At 36.3% G+C, this 21622-nt stretch overlaps 1 long non-coding RNA gene across 12 annotated transcripts; it reads left to right on the top strand.

Annotated features, from left to right (window-relative positions):
• The first annotated feature begins 588 nt into the window (after positions 1-588).
• LOC116104949 lies at positions 589-4543 on the top strand. 12 transcript variants are annotated; one of them, XR_004123995.1, is made up of 5 exons: positions 589-855; positions 953-2836; positions 2934-2998; positions 3090-4182; positions 4318-4543. It is a non-coding gene; the product is annotated as an uncharacterized LOC116104949 (long non-coding RNA). The 12 variants fall into 12 exon arrangements; XR_004123994.1 differs by having other exon boundaries at positions 953-2669; positions 2785-2836; positions 2934-4182; XR_004123989.1 differs by having other exon boundaries at positions 590-855; positions 953-2503; positions 2592-2669; positions 2785-4182.
• The last annotated feature ends 17079 nt before the right edge of the window (positions 4544-21622 follow it).

A 21622-nucleotide genomic window follows, 5' to 3' on the forward strand; every position in this document is an offset into this window, starting at 1 on the left:
AATTCAGCACCATAAGAAGTAAAACATGCTAGATAAGCTAGATGTAAGGATAATAAAAATATAAAATTATAATCCATCAATTGCACTTAATGATATTCATTACAATCAAATTGAAATAAAATACAAATTAGACAATCAAGTCCTATACAATCAAGTGTACAATATTAAAACTCACCATCATCATTATCATCGGCATCGATCTTCGTCATCTTTGCTTTCACCATCATCATCTTGTTCGTCATCAGCATCATCGCAATAGTCAAGGATAGTATCATCTCCTCCATCAATAAATAATAATTTGTTGTCGCAAAAAAACTTGGCCTCAGCGCTTCCCCTTTCACACCTCTAAAAAATAGGTAAAAGGCTAAGGATTAGTATATGTAAAGGATTAAGCCATTATAACTAGTAATCAATATATTGTGTACTTAAAAAAGAAATTAAAAGTATTCATTATTAATTGTATAAAATTATAATTATTCAATTGTATTAAATCAAAGTGCAACAATTTGGTTTTCAAAATTTTGTTAAAGATAAGGAGTGCATTTAGAAGTACTCATCTCTACACGGTGATCTTTTTTAGTAATATTATTTGGACTCTTTACAAGTTTTTCTAAACGTTGGCAATTAAAGTCGATACGTGGGCCTTTATTGGCCTGATGAAAACATCACGGAATTTCGATATTTTGTCTCTAACAACCATAAGTATTCCAGAATTCACCGACTCAAACGTTCAATCGACTGAAGAAAAAAACCCTAATTCAACAAAGTTAATAGCATCAACGGTTTCTGATTGTAAGATGAAACAGAGATAGGGAAGAAACAGCACGGCAAGGATCGAATGCTCATAACCAAAATGTATTGGGCCACCGAATGGGGCAGTGCCAAGTCTCTTAATCTATGTATTCGCACATAAGAACATGTGTTTGTGGTTGATTATTATTTTTTGATGCAGGCTTACGTTTACGCCATTCGAGGATCCTGTGTGTACAGCTGATGGCACCTTATTCGATATAATGTGAGAATTCTTATTTTCATAATTTTAGATTAATTTGAGTATTTTAGGTTTAAGAGATTATTTAGGTTTTAAGTTTGGGATTTTTGTGCACTTGCTGGACTATAGCTCCCAATATTAGAAAGTATGGGGAACATCCTGTTACCAGGAGCCCACCGAAGCTGAGCGATTTAATCCCAATTACTTTTCACAAGAATGCTGAAGGTTGGATTCTTTTACTCTATTTTAACTGTTTAGTTCAATTTTGCTGTGTAGGATTGTTCATTTGTTTTTTTTTTTTTTTTTCTTTTTTTCTAAAGCTTTAGCGATGCATGGTACTTGATGGCCTGAGTTTTGAGGAAATGGGTGACAATTTAGAAATGGTCTGATTCAAGTTAAATTTATGAGTGCGATTCAAGGATTTTAATAAAGTCTTAGTTTTGACATTGGGTGGGCTTTTTATAGGAATATGCTTTCTCTAATGAATGTGTTTTACCTGCAAATTTTTTAATGATTGTGGTATTGCTTATGTGTGGTTGTGTTTAAGAGTTTGGCTTGAAAATTGTGTAGGAACTTATACTAAACTAACTTGAGCTGTTCCATTTTCATCATTCTGTGGTGAGCAGGTTTTTTAGGATGACAAATAGATCAAATATCTTCTAAATGAGCGTAGTTTATAAACTGTTGTACATCTGTATGCGGGTTATGGAGTCGTGGTAGTGAAGATGATATAATGATAATCTTGAAGGACTAGAGAATGTGTTGACTTGTTTTTGAGGCAGGGCAGTTTGCTGGTGAAGTTAGAGCCTCTAGACTGTTATTATTCTTGGATGAGCCCTAATAGGCTTTCGATTTGCTAGGACTGCCAATCAAGTCTTAGTTCTCAAGTGACATTTTCTTTTCAGGAGGTAAAAAGAATATCAGCACTAGGGAATAGCTGTAGTTCTTGGAAAAATTCCACTGTAAGGCAAAGTGGTATGGTGAAGGAAGATAAAGTAAACTTTCCAAGTGTAGCTTTTGTTTGGTATGTGAATTCATGAATAATAGATGTATTGGTATTATCTGAATATAGTTTTAATTGAATGAACAGAGAGAAGAGATCTTCAACAACTTGCTTGTTGATGGGAATATGATGGACGCAGTATAGCAGATTTCTGATGTCACTATCTCTATAAGCTCATAGATTTTGCAATGGAAAGTTTTGCATTGCTACTTCTGCTTTCCCATTATTGTTATTCTTAATGTTGGTAAAATTGTGTGCATTCCTAAACAACCATGAAATACATGGGTATGATACTTGTATGATATCATAAATTCAATCCTATAGACCAAGTGTCTTTATCTTGTTTTTGAGTTCTATATTCCTCTCATTTACTACTATTGTATCTTAATAATATAAAACTTTTCACTTTCTTTGCAAGAGAGTATCATTGCCCCATGCTAAATAAAGTTTTCACTGAATTTACTCACACTGTTGCTACCAGGACTACAGGGAACGTGTTCTGTAATGACGTATGTGTTTTGGATTGTCATCACTTTTAGTGATATTACTTCAAGTTCATGTAGATAAATTCTTTATTTGTGAACTCTTGTCTTATAGGCAATCAAATAATTAAACATCAAGAAAGAGCTCCTAACTGATGAACCTTTCACTAAGGAAGACCTTATAACAATTGAGGTAATTAGTTGTTTTGAACATATGATGTTTAACTTTGTTGATTGCATGGTGGTGGTTTTAAGTGGCATGAGTTTTATGATTTACGAGGACTTTTTTTGGTGGTGTGCTTTGCAAGGTTACTCTTGATTTTGATCATGTTAAAATAGGTCTAAAACTTGATGATGAAGGTAAGCCATGCCATTTGCCACTCTTGTAATGTCAGTTTTAAAGTTTTCTTTTCTTTTTTTCCTTAATGATTGCAACATCTTGTTTTCCATTCTCTAGAATTAAAGAAAAATGGATTCAGATCCAACCTATAACATGAACATTGCTGGAGATATCAAGCAGATGTTAGTCAATTAAAATTCATCGGATGTAATTTTCTAGTTGGTTTATTGGCAACTCTTAATATTAATAAAATGTTGCTATGTACCTCTGTAGCAATTTTATGATCCAAGGTGGTGATCCTACTGGTACTAGAAAAGGAGGTGAATCTATATAGGGAAAGCCCTTGAAAGATGAAGTGAACTCCAAGTTGCTTCACTCTGGACAGTATGGCAAACAGTGGTCCACACACAAATGGTTCCCAGTTCTTCACTTTGTATAAATCTGCAAATAATTTAAACTTCAAACATACAGTTTTTGGATGAGATGTTGGTGGTTTGACTGCATTGGCAGCGATGGAGAAAGTTCCTGTTGATGACAATGATCGACCTCTAGTGAGTTCTTTGTTTAGTATTAATCTCTCCAAAACTACATATATTTTAAACCTGTATCTATTTTTGACTGCTTTATGTTTTACAATTAAATAGTATTCCCTAACTGATGATAGCTGTCATGCGTATTTAGCATATGATCTTTTTGGGAAGCAAGACCTCTTGTTAATATTAGTCTTTTATGCCTTTTGAATTTTGGTGAATGTCGTGGTAGGAATCAGTATATTATTTGGTAACATATGTTATTTGGAAGGCACTGTTTTAAAAACCGGACCGGACCAGGACCCGGTCACGTGTCCGATTCGAGTCACCATCAAACCAGTAATTACACACTAACTCGCTTTAAACCGTTTGAAAACCGGATATAATGAGTAAATCGGCGATCCAACCGGATCGGCGGAAAAACCGGTCGAATGTGAAAAAGCCCTAACTCTACGCAATCGCAATCGCAATCGCAAGCCCATGCATTCTGAAATTTGAATCTGATTTCATCTCTGTTTCTCATATTTCTCAACTTCTTCCCCTACACAAATTCCTCTTTGAAATCGCATTCAAATCGCAATCATTCACCAAATCGCAAGTTCTCAACTGAACTCTCTCAAATTGATGCTGACACGTTCCTCCCTCGTCGAAAATCGACGACGACAACAACTCCATTCCTTGCTAGAAATTAACGACGATGACGGCTACTCCATTCCTTGCTAGAAATCGACGGCAGCTCCATTCCTGGACGACGACAGCTCCGTTCCTCGCTGGAAATCGACGGCGATGGCGACAGCTACATTCGTCGACGACAGCTCCATTCCTCGACGATGCAGGTAATAAACACGCCATTTACATGTTCATCTTCAATAATGATCTCGTTTTTAATGCTTAAATGTGATTTTTTTGTTTGCAATATTTTTTACTGTTGACCGGCAACAACAATTGAACCAGTTACACGCCATTCACAGGTTCATCTCTAATAAGATTAGAATTTTGGAGAAACTCTAGTTCAACCATCTAGCAGGAGGAATGCTTGCTTGCTGAATTAAATGTTGATGAACTTTTCCTGTGTATTTGCGTTTTGCTAAAGGTAGTTTGTTTCCAAAGAACGTTGGTGCTCAATGAAATAGAATCCCTTATATTTACTTTTTCTGCGGAATTAAATGTTCATGAACTTTTTCTGCGTATTTGCATTTTGCTGAAGGTAGTTTGTTTCCAAAGAATGTTCATGCTCAATAAAATAGAATATCTTATATTTACTCTGCCATATCACCGGAACGCATGCATTTTTCTGCGTTTATTTTGCCAGTATTAAACTAAATTTGATCCAAATGAGGAGGCTATTTTTCCAGTATCATCGGAGTCATGATGACAGCTAGTATACATATATATGGAGGCTATTTTTTGAGTGAATTCTGAATTGGGGTTTATCAGTTTAAGATTTAAACATGGGGTTGTTAGTGGACGACCTAGTTATGCAGCGGAAAACAAAAACATAAATTACATGGATTGTTCCTTAGAACCAAGATCCGGGTACAAAAATCACAGTTTATACAAAAATAATCAAATCTGCAGAAAAATTAGTTCAAGGTTAACAAACATATGCACATTTGGAGGCTCCTCTAAGTTGTCTTTGAACGTATTTTGCTACCGACCCAAGTGTAAGATCGAACCGATGAAGTTCACACGAAGACGATTGCAAGGAACTAATGAGGGATTTGTTAGATCCTCCTTAGCCTTAACAACAAAGAAAATGATGAAATGTATTTGATTTTAGGCAAAACCAAAACTGGCGTGGGAGAGAGATCTGGGGCTGTGTTTTTCTTTCTTTTCAATAAAAATGTGATGAATGGAAAACTTAACCTTTTTCAACTAAAGTTTTTCTTTTATAATAATATTTTAATTGCCCTATTCCCATATGGAATAAGCTTGGGCTCCAACCCAAACATCTCATGTTATCAAACACTCCCAATTAGATATTTATTTTAATTCATCATTATCTTCAATTAAAATCAATTAATATATATATTAACATTTAACAATAATGATAATTTATTTAAATATATGCTAATACATATTTAAATGTAATTTCACTTATTTAATTTTTTCTAACAAATTGAATAAAAGGCTATAATCTCAACAAATTTAATAGTACTGTAAAATTATCTAAATACCATTTCGCCCAAAAAGATGAAAATGTCATCCTTTCTTTCTGAGTCTTAAATTATCTTCTATGTGTGACCCATAAACTCCTCATCATACTGGCAGTGTATAGTATCACGATTAACACTAATTAATCGTCTCACTAATACACAGACCAAGATTGGCCCCTAGCAAGGCATCATAGCCACTCGATAAATTTGGATTCAGCAAAGTAGCTACCTGTTAACGATATGGTTACCGTACAATTCGATCCTTTCATCATTCGTTATCTCGACAAGACGAAGGTATAGAAATAGTGTCAACCTTCGGTTACTCTCGATATTATGTATTCAATTTCTGGACCAATGACCTATATTATAATCCGGATAGAGCAATAACTCAATCCCACTGTGGCCACAGTTTTAGTGCCATTGCCATATACTGAATTGCATCGTGAGATAACTTCTCCTGTGCCTGGGAGTGATGAATCATCTGTCAATCCATCATAGTCTTGATACACTCTTTGATGCAGCCAATCACCAATGTATTGACAGCTCTAAATAGAACTGCGTTGGGCTAGTGTCAAACTGCACCAATAGGTGCACAAGGCGCTCTGGCGATCTCAAGTCTAAGGATCACATGAACCACCATTTGTTAGAGGATTTATTCCATAGACACTAGGGTTACCATCCATATGGAATCCTCTGGTGGGTCAGTCCAGTGAACTTGTTGCGGTATATCTGCCTACAGCAAGCACCCATGTGTTGCACCAGGTTGTCACCAAATAACCTTGACAAGTGAGATCAGTCATTGTCTTTCGACAGGGTCATTCAACACTATGATAGCCTTACCGTATTATCTATGCCCTTATTTTATAATAATACTAGGGCTATGGACGTTTCTAGAATGGCCACTATATGTGCTCATAGGGTTCTCACTATCAAGATTTGAAACACTCGATACCCTCGTCATGGTTCTACCATTCTAAGAACATATATCAATACATATTGCAATAATAATGATTTACGCAATATAGAATAAAATGTCTTTTATTGATTAATGAATATTATTACAAAGAGTCAATTCTACAATAATTGATGGGCTCTAGGGCATATACTCTAACAATCTCCCATTTGCACTATAGTCAATCATTCATGTATTTAATACCAAATGATCTCAAGTGCCTTTCATGCTTCTGCTACGGCAGAGGCTTTGTCAGTGGATCTGCGAGATTGTCGTCAGTATGCACTTTACTAATCTACACGTCTTTCCTCTCAACTATCTCTCTGATGAGATGTAATCTTCTTAGTATGTGTCTGTATTTTTGATGAGACCGTGGTTCTCTGGCTTGAGCAATTGCTCCATTGTTGTCACAATAGATGTCTATAGATCAACAATTGTGAGAACCAAACCAAGTTCAGTAATGAACTTCTTAATCTAGACTGCCTTCTTGGCCGCATCTAACAATGCAATATACTCATCCTCCATTGTAGAATCTGCTACAGTGCTTTGCTTGGAGCTCTTCTAGCTCACTGTACCCCCATTGAGACAAAATACAAACCCTGATTGCGATCGATAATCATCTTTGTCCGTTTGGGAACTAGCATCACTGCATCCTCTTATAGTTAGCTTATCTTTCCCTCCATAAACCAAGAACATATCCTTAGTCCTCTTCAAATACTTAAGAATATTCTTGATAGCCATCCAGTGACGCTCACCTGGATCCGATTGATATCTACTACAAGTGCTCAAAGCACATGAGACATCAATCCGAGTACATAGCATGGCATACATGATGGATCCAATTGCTGATGCATATAGGATCCTCTTCATCCTATCTCTCTCATCTTGTGTTTTAGGACATAATTCCTTAGAGAGATAAACACCATGTGACATCGGAAGAAATCCATTCTTGGATTCTTCCATACTGAATCTTTTCAGTACCTTGTCAATATACGCACTCTGACTTAGGCCAAGCAACATACGTGATCTATCACGATCGATCTTTATTCCAAGGATGTAGGCTGCTTCCCCTAAGTCCTTCATGGAGAAGCACTTGGATAACCAAGTCTTTACCAACTGCAAGTTCGGTATATCATTCCCGATCAGAAGTATGTCATCAACATACAACACTAGGAATGCTACTGCTCTCCCACTCACTTTCTTGTTAACACAGAGCTCATCTTCATTCTTGATAAAACCGAATTCTTTTACGGTTTCATCAAAACGAATGTTCCACCTCCTTGAAGCTTGCTTGAGTCCATAAATGGATCTCTGAAACTTGCATACCTTATTAGCTTGACTATCAAGAACGAAACCATCAGGTTGTGTCATATATACATTCTCCTTAAGGTTTCCGTTCAGGAAAGTAGTTTTGTCATCCATTTGCCAAATCTCATAGTCATGATATGCAGCAATTGCAAGCATAATCCAGATGGATTTAATCATGGCAACCGGTGAAAAGATTTCTTCATAGTCAATGCCATGAATTTGTTTGAAACCTTTGGCAACCAACTGTGTTTTATGAGTATGCACGTTGCCATCCATGTCATTCTTCTTCTTGAGGACCCATTTACACCCTATGGGTTTTACCCCTTCAGGTGGTTCCACCAGAGACCACACTTAGTTCTGGTACATGGAATCCATCTCAGATTTTATGGCTTCTAGCCATTTAATGGAATCTAGATAGATATAGCGTCTTCGTAGGTTCTAGGTTCATCGTCTTGGTAGACCAGTGCGTCACCATGTTGAGTCACGAGATAACCGTATCTCTCGGGCTCATGGCATACTCTCCCAGATCTACGTAGCTCCTGTGCTACCTGAGGTGGTTCACTTTAATCCACAAGTTGTGGAGTAACCTCCTCATGATGTTCAACCACTTCTTGTGGCACATCATTCCGTCCTTCGTCTAATATATCTTATGGTTCTAGAACTTCATCGAGCTCTACTTTTCTCCCACTAGTAATTCTTAGAAAATATTCCTTTTCTAGGAAGACAGCAGATCAAGCAACAAAAATTTTATGCTCTTCTGGGTGGTAGAAATAGTATCCTTTGGATACCTCACAAATATACATTTCAAGATTTTAGGCACAGCTTGTTCGAAGTCAATTTCTTAACATAAGCTTCACAACCCCAAATCTTTAGATAAGACAAGTTGGGCTTTCGCCCACTTCATAGCTCATATGGATTCTTATCTACAGACTTTGACGGCACACGGTTCAAAACGTGAGTTGCAGTCTCTAGGGCATAACCCCAGAACGATGCAGGTAAATCACTAAAACTCATCATGGACCTAACCATGTCAATTAAGGTTTTTTTTCTCCTTTCTGACACTCCATTGTGTTGGGGTGTATAAGGAGGGGTGAGTTGTGATACTATCCCACATTCCTTCAGGTACTCTGAAAACCCTAAGCTTAAGTATTCACCTCCTCGATCCGACCAAAGAGCTTTAAAACTTTTGCCCAACATATTCTGTACTTCACTCTTGAATTCCTTGAATGTATCAAAGGCTTCAGATTTATGTCTCATAAGGTAGACATAACCATATCTACTGAAATTATCAATAAATGTGATGAAGTATGAATATCTACCTCTAGCATCAACTGTTAGTGGACCACATACATCACTATGGATGATGCCTAACAGCTCAGTAGCCCTTTCATCTTGTCCTGTGAAAGGAGACTTGGTCATCTTGCCTAACAGGCATGACTCACATACCTCAAATGATTGAAAGTCAAAAGGGTCCAAAACTCCATCCCTTTAAAGTTTTGCAATGCAAGTCTTATTAACATGACACAATCTACAGTGCCAGAGATATGTCTGGTTTTGATCGCTATGTTTAGCTTTTTTGGTTTCAATATTGAGAATATCTTTATTGTTTAAATCAAGAACATATAATCCATTATATAACCTTGCAATTCCAAATAGAATACCATTCAAACTAAAGGACAACAATCCATTAGATATTTCAAAATGATACCCTATATTATCCAAAGCAGATACTGAAATAATATTTCTAAAAATAGAAGATACGTGATAACAGTTATGTAGCTCCAATAACAAGCCCGTAGGCAAAGATAAACAATAAGTTCCTACAGTCAATGCAGCAACATGTCCTCCATTTCTAACTCGTAAGTCCACCTCTCCCTTGGCGAGCACTCTACTCTGTCTTAGTCCCTGCACATTAGTACAAATGTGAGTACCACATCCTGTGTCAATGACCCAAGATATTGAGGGAGAGAAGTTAATCTCAATCGTATAAATACCTGAAATTGTAGCCTTTGACTTCTTCTTGCTTGCGAGGAAAGCCTTGCAGTGTTTCCTCCAATGGTCAGGCTTGCCACAAAAGAAGTAAACTACCTTGCCCTTCCCTATGCCACTCTCAAGCCTAGGAGCTACCTGTCCTTTGGGCTTGGGCTTGGGCTTGGGCTTGGTCTTGGGTTTGGCCTTGGCCTTACCCTTGTCGTTACCTTTTGCTTTACTGGCAATAACCAGTAAAACAGGGTTTGACTTTTTCAAGTTCTGTTCTGCAGTCCTCAGCATGTTCAGAAGTTCTGACAGGGTTTTCTCCATCGTGTTCATATTAAAATTCATTATGAACGGAGCATAAGAGTCAGGCAAGAATTGCAGAATTAAATCAATTTGTAATTCTACATCCAAGCCACATCCCAAAGTCTCAACCTCTCTATGTGCTCGATCATCTTGAGCACATGAGGACCAACTTGGGCTCCCTCGGTCAGACGACTCCCAAACAGTACTTTTGACACCTTGTACCTCTCTTGTCAAGCATTTGTTTCGTAAAGCTCCTTGAGGTGTAGTATAATGGAAGAAGCATCCATATTCTCATGCTGCATTTGCAGCATAGGTGTCATCGATGCTAAGATCAAGCATTGTACGCTATCAGCATCATCAAGGAACTTTTTATAAGTATTTTTTACTTCCTAAATGGCATCAGGATCAGACTCAGCCATGTATGGCTTTTCAAGGATATACAATTTCTTTTCTGACTTGAGTATAATCTGAAGATTACGATACCTGTTTGAGAAATTGGATCCATCCAACCTTTTTTCTTTTTTGATTATCGTTCGTAGTTTCATAATGCTCATTTTGGTGAATCTACAATTGCAGAAAAGATAAAGTTATTATAAAGTTCATTATTATTTAATATGGTCTTTTATTAAATGATGCTTCCATTATTTTACTCAAGCCAATAACCCTCACTATTAACTCAGGAAAGCTCGTTGACTTTCCTAGTGGACTGAGATCCCATCCAACCCATTTCAAACCTTCGCTTTGGCGAACAAGCCAAAATGAGTTGATTAGGTAGGCCAACAAACTTAATCCACACTAGTTGATAGCTCCTACTATCAACCTCAAATGCGAAAAAGACAACAAGTCAATCACACAATCCAATGGCTCCAACCATTGTCCTTAAGTGTGATTCTCAGTATCAGTAGAGTGGACACTACATGTCTCCACTGCTCTACTATGCCTATGACGCGTTTATCAAACTTCGCTTTGGCGAACAAGCAAAACCGTCATTTTAAGTCGACCCATCACCATCAAGGAAAACTCTAATGCATTTTAACCTTTCACTGGTAGAAGTGTACCCTTCGCTTTGGCAAACAAGGTTTCGACGAACAGTGGTTTGATTAAAACCATGGTGATGGAAGGTTTACATAACTTAATATACTTTAATTGAGGGTTTTTATTTAATGTCTCATCAGATTATTATTTTTGTTAGAATGACATTGTTTGACATGTTATTCAACATTCAACCTTAGCATGCATTCTAAAAGCAATATTAAAACGTGCCGGTACATGGCCCAACTAAAATTGATTTCCTCGAGCCTAGTGGAATCGGTGGGTCACTTAGGGGTCTTGTAATAAATATCTTGAGTCTTCAAGTATGGTTGCCTCGTCCTTTGCTCCCTCTTTAAGTACATTACAAATAAATCATTCTAAATTTACAATAAAATTAATCTTAAACTAATTTTACATCAACAAATTTAGAAACCTCGATTTACATTCGAGTGGAATGAAATGAGAAGAGAATGTACATTGAAAAGAGGAGATAGGCAAGACACGTAGGCCCTATTTAAAAATTTACAACTATACATACCTAAAAATAATTTAGAACATTCACCATCGGTCATAAGGCTCATGTACCATGCACCATGCAATATACAAACAAGTACATAGCATTCATTTAAAAAACAATCAATTTTTTTTAATCGAGTGGGTTATATATTAATTACCCTCTTAAATGTGCAAAATGATCATTGGCTTTATAGGATATTAAAAACTGCAGATTGGTCCCTTCGCGAAAAATACAAAATTGGGAAAGCTACAGACTTAGCTGTGGCTAAGGTTTTATCTTCGCCGCGGCGAATATTTCCAAAATGTACTTCGCCACGGCGAAACCTGAAATCTCCAAATTGCACAATTCGCGTTTTTTGTGTAACAATACGAATCCAAATCAAATCGAACGCACAAACATTTGACCAAGATATCAACCAACCACTATAACATTCATCAACACATTGTTAAACCAATTTATCATTTGAATCATTCATCCATAAGCAGATTTTGCAGATTTTTCAAAAATAACATGTTATCAACCAAATACATGTTATAGTTCATCCAATGAACTGTAAAAATTTGATACCTGAGGCTCTGATACCACTAGTAGTGGATGACCCAGTTACGCAGTGGAAAACAAAAACATAAACTACATGGATCGTTCCGTAGAACCAAGATCTGGGTACAAAAATCACAGCTTATACAAAAATAATCAAATCTGCAGAAAAATCAGTTCAAGGTTTAAGAAACATACGCACGTTTAGAGGCTCCTCCAAGTTGTCTCTGAACGTATTTTGCTACCAACCCAAGTGTAGGATCGAACCGATGAAGTCCACACAAAGACGATCGCAAGGAACTAAGGAGGGATTTGCTAGATCCTCCTTAGCCTTAAGAACAAAGAAAATGATGAAATGTATTTGATTTTAGGCAAAACCAAAACTGGCGTGGGAGAGAGATTTGGGGCTGTGTTTTTCTTTCTTTTCAATGAAAATGTGATAAATGAAAAACTTAACCTTTTTCAACTAAAGTTTTTCTTTTATAGTAATATTTTAATTGCCTTATTCTCATATGGAAAAGGCTTGGGCTCCAACCTAAACACCCCTGTTATCAAACACTCTCAATTAGATATTTATATTAATTCATCATTATTTTCAATTAAAATCAATTAATATATATATTAACATTTAACAATAATGATAATTTATTTAAATATATGCTAACACATATTTAAATGTAATTTCACTTATTTAATTTTTTCTAACAAATTAAATAAAAGGCTACGACCTCAGCAAATTTAATTGTACTGTGAAATTACCAAAATACTATTTCGCCCAAAAAGATGAAAATGCCTTTCTTTCTGAGTCTTAAATTATCTTCTATGTGTGCGACCCATAGGCTCCTCATCATACTGGCAGTGTATAGTATCACGATTAACAACAATTAATTGTCTCACTAATACACAGACCAAGATTGACCCCTAGCAAGGTATCATGGCCACCCGATAGATTCGGATTCAGCAAAGTAGCTACCTGTCAACGATATGGTTACCGTACAATTGGATACTTTCATCATTCATTATCTTGACGAGACGAAGGCATAGAAATAGTGTCAACCTTCAGTTACTCTCGATATTATGTATTCAGTTTCTAGACCAATGACCTATATTATAATCCGAATAGAGCAACAACTCAATCCCACTGTGACCACAGTTTTAGTATCATTGCCATATACTGAATTGCGCCGTGAGATAACTTCTCCCGTACCTGGGAGTGATGAATCCTCTATCAATCTACCATAATCTTGATGCACTCCTTGATGCAGCCAATCACCACCGTATTGACAATTCTGAATAGAACTACGTTAGGCTAGTGTCAAACTGCACCAATCGGTGCACAAGGTGCTCTGGTGATCTCAAGTCTAAGGATCACATGTACCACCATTCGTTAGAGGATTTATTCCATAGACACTAGGGTTACCATCCATATGGAATCCTCTGGTAGGTCAGTCCAGTGAACTTGTTGCGGTATATCCGCCTACAGCAAGCACCCATGTGTTGCACCAGGTTATCACCAAACAACCTTGACAAGTGAGATCAGTCACTGTCTTTCAACAGGGTCGTTCAACACTATGATAGTCTTACCGTATTATCTGTGCCCTTACTTCAGAATAATACTAGGGCTACAAACGTTTCTAGAATGGCCACCATATATGCTCATAGGGTTCTCACTATCAAGATTTGAAACACTTGATACCCTCATCACAGTTCTACCATTCTAAGGACATATATAAATACATATTGCAATAATAATGATTTACGTGATATAGAATAAAATGTCTTTTATTGATTAATGAACATTATTACAAAGAGTTTATTCTACAATAATTGATTGGCTCTAGGGCATCTACTCTAACAGGGGTCTAGTTAATAAATTCGACTCAACCAGAAGAAAAGTGATTATAATTTGCTGAAAATGTGTGATCCACCATTATCATTTTAAACAAATGGTTGTATAAATAAAAAACATCATGTTTGGACTTTGGAACTTTGGATTTGGACTTTGGAAATTGTTGTTAAATAATTAAATTATGTTGGGATTGTTATTGAATTTGAATTTTGAATCATGTTGGACAATAATTAAGTTGTTATTTTCTTATTAAAAAAAAAAGATTTTTTTTTTTTTTGGTTAATGTGCTGACGTCATCTTGCTATGTGATGACATCATCGGTCCAACCGACGGTCCAATCGGTTGGACGTCGGTTGGACCGATTGAACCGGGACCCAAGCAGCAGAGTGGGTTGCCCTCTGGTCTGGTTTTTAAAATAGTGCTAGAAGGTTGAGCATCAAACTGGCTTCAACTTAAGTCGAAAGTCAAAAGCTACATATCTAGAAATACAAAGTAAATGATTTTTATGAAGATACTTTAGTATGTTCTAATCAAATTAGTTGTTGGACTCTGCCTTAATCATAAAATTAGTTGACTTAAATTAAATTATTGAATCCTGCCCTCGTTATATGTTGTTTTCATCTCATTTTTGTAGGAGGAGATTAAGATAGCCAACCTAACGATGTTTTTCAATCCTTACTTAGAACCAGATGAAGAAGGGGAAGAGAAGGCCAAAGAAAAAGAAAATGCTGAGGATATAGATAAAGTTCATATCGAGACACTTTTAAATATCAACTGTCTTTAGAAATTATCATTATTGAGATGAAAAAAAATATTTGTCACGCCTATATTATTTTGACAATAAAAAAATTTGTCATGTAAAAATATTTGTATCAAAAATTATTTCTCATGCTATTAAATTTTTTACAAAATTATTTCTGTCACTATAAAATTTTTGACAAATAATATTGTCATATAAACAAACATGTGACAAATTAAATGTTTTCACAATAAAGTCAATGACAAAAAAAAAATTTGTCACTATTAAAATTATGAACAAATAATTTAGTCACTATTCACAATTTTGACAAAATCAATTTTGGTATAATCTATTATTTTCTCACAATAAAGCTTATCATTTGGTTTTCAAATGTAAATCAATTGTGACAAAATATTACTTGTAGTGATAAAAATTTTACAAATAATTTATCACAGTAAATTAATTTAAAGTGACAAATTATTATTGTCATAATAAATAATTAGATTATGGTGACCAAACGTTTTCGTCACTATACACTTAAGAGTACGAGTTTAATGTGACCAAGTTGGTGACCAATATAATTCTTCACATTAGCGAAATGGTCACAACTTTGATATTTATAGTGACAAATTATTTTATTGCAAGAAGCTTAAATTCTTGTAGTGACATGAGAGGGAGTTTAGAGCTTGAATACTATTGTTCGGGTTTTACCTAGCTTAATCTTGTTTTGGGTCAAGGAATAACTAAACACCATATAATTTGTAACCTTGTATGCATCCTGAATCTAGTAATTTTTGTGCAATAATATATATTTGTCAATAAATGAAACATATACAGCATGAATTAATGTCTACAAACAGAGAATAAACCACCAAAAAATGTGAGAACGCTTACTTCGTATGTGCAAATACACATCGTCAATCTTCCCACGATAAACCATATACCGAAGCAGCAGGCACAAACTGCCACTACACAGGATAAAAAATCAATAATATATAATAGAATAACACAAATGAAGTCCGCCAAAACTCAAATGCAACTAATGCCACTGTGCAGATTTTTTTAAACAACACCAATTACCAATCTAAGTAATTAACTGCTGCTGCTGCTGCTAAAGGCTCAACGATGAAGCCTCCTGTCTTGGTTCTCTCAGATATCGAAGAAGCGTTTCGGCCTGCAAATCACAAACAAAAACCTTTAACACCAACCTGAAATCAACAGTTTATGAAGTGTAAAAAGTCCCTAAATAATCTGCTTTGAGTAGAGATTCCCCCTCCCTACATCTTCACCTATTCTCACTCTATTATTCACTCCCCCATTTACGGGTGTTCGGTTCCGGGTACCGTACACTTTTGGAAGGAACCGGAACCGACGGTTCCATGAATTTTGGAACCAAAACCGAAACTGACGGTTCCGGTTCCTAGATACCCAGAACCAGAACCTGTAACAACGATTCCGGTTCCGATTCTGGGTACCCTGTAAAATTCATTATCTCCCCCCCCAAAGTTTTTAAAATAACAAAAAAACTCTTAAAAACTTACAAATACCCCCCACTTGGCCCTTGTTAACAAAATTAAAATTATAAATTTCAAATTTCAAACTCCAAAATTAAAATAATCCATTGAAAATCACAAATTCAAAATTAAAATATTACAATAATCCGTTGAAAATCACAAATTCAAAATTATAAACTTCAAAACTAAAACAATGAAATTACATAACATATAAAATAAATAACATAACAATTAACAATATCCAAATATGAAAAACTAAAAATATCTCATGCTCCATACTCTAAATTGCTTGCCTCATGATTTAGTGTTTAACATCTCATTTTCTTTGACTTCATTGAATCTTTAAACCTGTAGTCACCATCATTTATAAACTCGAGAATTGTAGAAATGCATGCACCCCACCAATACCAACCCAAATGAATCAGGGATAATTTATTAAATCTGATATTGTTATAATATTCAGAATATGCTATCTGTAAAATCTTGTACTTGTTAATTCTCTCCTTTGAGAAAAAAAAGAAAACAGATCCAAGACATGCATCCAGTTAATTAAAAAACATATATATAAGGACACTGTTAAAAAAAGAAGTTGAATTATTGAAAGGGGTATCTATGGATACAAAGAAATAAATAGTTGAGGTTGATTGATGAGAAGAAGTACTGGTGTTGCTTAACTGGAAGTTTGACAAAATAAACAAGGACCCATTACGTCATGAAAAGAAGAATCTTTGTTAACCAAAGTGTTTTGGGTTATTTTTTATTGATAGAACTTTTCACATTTCATTTTGAATGTCCATGTTACATAGATAAAAATAAGTAAGAGATGATTACAATTTAATAAGGTACACCTAACAAAGACATTTAAGAAATCCATACAACAGACTTCCATAAACATCAAGTATTGCATTCCAAAGGATTCTCTAGCAGTTGCAGTTCGATTTGTCATTATTTATGGTGAAACAAGGCACTATGAATCATTGAGGGAATTTCTATGTAAAATGTGTGCAACTGAAAACTGTTTAGAATTCAAATTAAAGCAGAAATGAAGTTACTCCATACACCAACACAAATGCAGGCGCCACAAATATAGAGCAAGAGAAGGCAGGGTTTTCAATTTTACCTATGATATCACCAAAAGTAACAGCAACATCAAATCAGAGACATTCACAAACCGAAACAATGCTAAGAATTTTCAAACATCACTATGATAAGAAAAATACTACATACACCAGCACAAATGCAGGCGCCACAAAGACAGAGCAAAAGAAGGCAGGGTTTTCAATTTTATCTATGGTATCACCAAAAGTAACAGTAACATCAAATCAGAGACATTCACAAACCGAAACAATGTTAAGGATTTTCAAACATCACTATGATAAGAAAAATGAATAGATATATAAAATCAAATCCATCACAAATAAACTCAGAGCTAACTTGATAACGACTTTTTACACAATAATTACTCAGTATACACATCACAGGTTGGGTATTGTGTGATATAGAGTTCATTTATGGTCAAATAAAATTAAAAAATAAAATTAAAAGAAAGAAATGGAAATTACCTTAAGAAATTGGAATGCTTTATTGTCTTCTTCTAGATTCCAAGGATGACGCTTCACTTAACCAGACAAATTAAAAGAAAAAAAAAGCTGAAGTTTTTGCCTTAATCTGAAGTGAGTGGACAGTGAACAAGAGTAGACGAAGATCGTGAGAACTGAGAAGGGAAGAAAGAAAATGAAATTTTTTGCCCTAATATGAAGTTTTTATATGTGGCAGGTAAATTATAATAAAACCCCCCATTCTTTAATAATTTTCATTTCAGTCCCGGTTCTAGGTTCTAGTTTCAGTTCTTGACTGTAGGAACCGGAACCGGAACCAGAACCGGAACCGTATAGTGTCGGTTCTAGATTTTTCGAACCAGAACCTACCCGTTGAGGATCAGTTCTGGGTAGGAACAAGAACCAAACCCAGGGTACCCAACGGTTCTGGTTCCGAACGGTTCTTTTGAACACCCCTACCCCCATTTAGCATATTTTGCACATAGCTAACAAGTGATTCTCTATACCTTATTTTTCAAATGTTTATCACATAAGATAAATCACACTACTCCACCACTTAAAATTTCTCCCTTGAACTGAAAACTTAGAAATGAACTCAAAAATACTCTAAACAAACCATTCCCATAGAGCTCAATGAAACAGAATATTTGAAGCGCTTAAGTTACTAGAAGCTAAATAACTATCAGTAAGGTACAGGATCATTTACTCTGTATCATCAAAACAATTCCACTTATATTCTAATATCAACACAAACACACAAAATTTCCTAAGTAATCTTTGAGCAGAGATTCCCCTTCCCTACATCTTCATATGTTCTCACTCTATTATTCACTCCCAAATTTACCATATTTTGCACATAGCTAACAACTTCAACAAAATACCTTTAACATCAACAACAAAAGAGCTTTTATTTATGTGTGATAACAACATCAATGAAATACCTCCAGGTGATGGTTTGCGATGGAGGAGGTGGCGAAGAAGACAACTATAGGTGATGGTTTGCGGCAGTAGAGGCGGCGAAGAAGACGACTGGACAATTTATTGGTGCTACCGGGAACTGAAGAAACAAGGGATAATGTGTTAATGCAAGTTGCAGAAGACTGAGAAAGAATTAGGGTTTACGAGATCTGATTGAGTGGAAGAGATTTGGACGAGAATGGGTTTTTGGCGGAAGAAATGGGATTTTTCATAACCTAGGTTTGACTTAGTGGAAAATGGGTTTTGGGCGACAATGGGTTTTTGGCGGAAAATTTTGCCTTAGCAAAATTTTGGAGAAAATTTAACTCCCCGGACATCCCAAGTTTCAATTTAAAAAAATGGCCTTGAAAATGTTTTTCAATTTTTTTTTTTTTTTTGGAGAAGCTGACGTGGCACGGTTAGGATTCAATAAACATGTAAAATGGGTTAAAATGAAAGGATTAAAACATATGCGGAAAAAATCATAATTAATGAAAGTTTTTTAAAATTTGAAATTTAAAAGTTCGCCCCACCCATTCAAATCGCTTAATCGGAACTAATTAGGGCAAAAATCAATTTCTTGAACCCAAACGGAGACTCTGCAATTTTCGATCTAAACTCCAAATTTTCACACCATATTCAATCCTAAAATCAATTTGTTGAACCCTAAACAGAATACAGTCATGATTTCCAGCGATACAGTCGCAATTTCCGATTGAAACTGCAAATTTTCACACCAAATTCAATCCTAAACCATGGATGACATTCACAATGAGGACGAAAACCCAACACCACTTGGAATCCTAGAGTCCGGTGGTGTAAGTAGTTCAATGGCTACTCCAGTGGATCATCCGATCAATGAAGGTGGTCCAAAGGCAGAGGAGACGACGACGGCACAACAATAGAGAGAAGAATCGCAAAACGGTTCTGAAGAAGGGGAGGCTAGCAAGAATTCAAGCGAGGAGGAGGAGTCCGACGAGGAGGAGGAGTCCGACGAGGAGGAGGAGTCCGACGAGGAGGAGGAGTCCAACGAGGAGGAGGAGGCCGGAGAGAATGCAGGCAACAAGGAGGTCGAGGAAGAAAGGGTACGTATTTGTTTTGGGAGTGTATTGCTCTGTACTATCGCTTAAGTGATCATTTGTATCGCTTAAGCGATTCATCCCTTTTACTAATGGTCACTTAAATGATTCCAGATCGCTTAAGCGATCTTGTCTGAGGCAGATTATCTGCCCAGATCTAAGATCGCTTAAGCGATATTTTTTATCGCTTAAGCGATTCATTTTTACTGTTGGTTGCTTAAGCGATTCCAGATCGCTTAAGCGATCTTGTGCGAGGCAGAATCATCTGCCCATATCTAAGATCACCTAAGCGATCTTTCGTATCACTTAAGCGATTCATTCAATTTACTCTTGGTCACTTAAGCGATTTCAGATCGCTTAAGAGATCTTACACGAGGCAGAATCAAGATCTCTTAAGCGATCCGAAATCGCTTAAGCGACCACAGAGGTAATTTTTTGTTGCTGATATATTGTTTATTAGTTGTTTTGGTTTATTTTTGTTGCTGATATTTTGTTTATATCGATTGTGCATATTGTGCGGACCGTAAACTATAAAGAGTACGGGTTGGACATTGTAAGCGAGAATGTACCGTACTTCCCTGTAAGGGTGACGATCAGGTCGATTTGGGATGTTTTTGAGAGAATAAAGGGGATTTTAAATGGATTGAGGAATGGTCAATGATGATTCAAAGAGACTTGTTTCGGTCAGTTTTTGAAAATCGAAACAAATTGGAAAAAAGCGTTCAGGGGGTAAGGAGTGTATTATATGTTGCTGCACTCAGTAAAATGCCAAAAAAAGCAAGAAATGTGGTTCGTGGTGGATGGGAAGCCACTACATTTTGGGATGATGGAATATGCATTGGTGACCGGCTTAGGATGTGGGAAAATGCCAGATGAGGATGAGGCAAAGGCAATAAAGGAGAGTGGGGCAGCCGTAAGGTTGGTTGAGAAGGTTTTGTAGGGGAAAGCGTCTATTACAGGACGTGATTTAGAGAAGATTATAAGAAGAGTTTGGTTTACCGATCCATAGAAGTTCAAACTGTGCTTGGTATTGTTCTTACATTCAATCCTAATGGCTGGTGACTCAACAAAAACTGTTGATATGGATTGGGTGAGGTTTGCAAGCAACTTGGACTTCTTTAATTCTTATCCGTGGGGACGAGTAACATTTAAGCGAACCATGGACTCCCTGCAAGGGAAAAACATGGCTTTAAAGCAGTCCCAATGGGTCAGGAAGGATAAACCGAGCAAGTAAAATTTGTTTGGCTTCCTATGGGCAATACAGGTAAATATTAATAGCTTTTTGTTATATTTTTTTTAATATATGTGTTTGAATTATGATATTGGACTGTTTTTTTACAATGTAAGCTTGGATGTATGAGGTGGTCCCTGTCTTCACTAAGGCGGGGGGGAGGGGGAAGAGTACAGATGTGTGACAGCAATTTCCTAGGATGTTACCGTGACATGTCCAGAAGTGTACCCATTGGGATTACGACCAAATAGACATTGAAATTGAAGCGGCTGGGGTAAGATTAAAGGATTAAGCTTTTGAATATACAATTGCTTTAAAATGTCACTTCAATCTCATTGATTTTGTTTCTTATTACAGGGAGTCGTCCGTCCCTTTCTCACCGCTACTGGGGGTGAAGCGAAACAGGAGTATGTCACATCTTTCGAACCAGTGGAGGATGAAAGGGATGAACAAATAGACCGCCTGATGCGGAACCTAGAAGGGGTCACGCATGTGACAGCAGTTGCAAGGCCACTGCTTCAGAAAGTGGTTGACGCCAAGGATGATGAAGCTCCAATCGACGGGAG

Source organism: Pistacia vera, unplaced genomic scaffold, assembly GCF_008641045.1.
Source record: "Pistacia vera cultivar Batoury unplaced genomic scaffold, PisVer_v2 Contig489, whole genome shotgun sequence".
Classification (NCBI taxonomy): domain Eukaryota; kingdom Viridiplantae; phylum Streptophyta; class Magnoliopsida; order Sapindales; family Anacardiaceae; genus Pistacia; species Pistacia vera.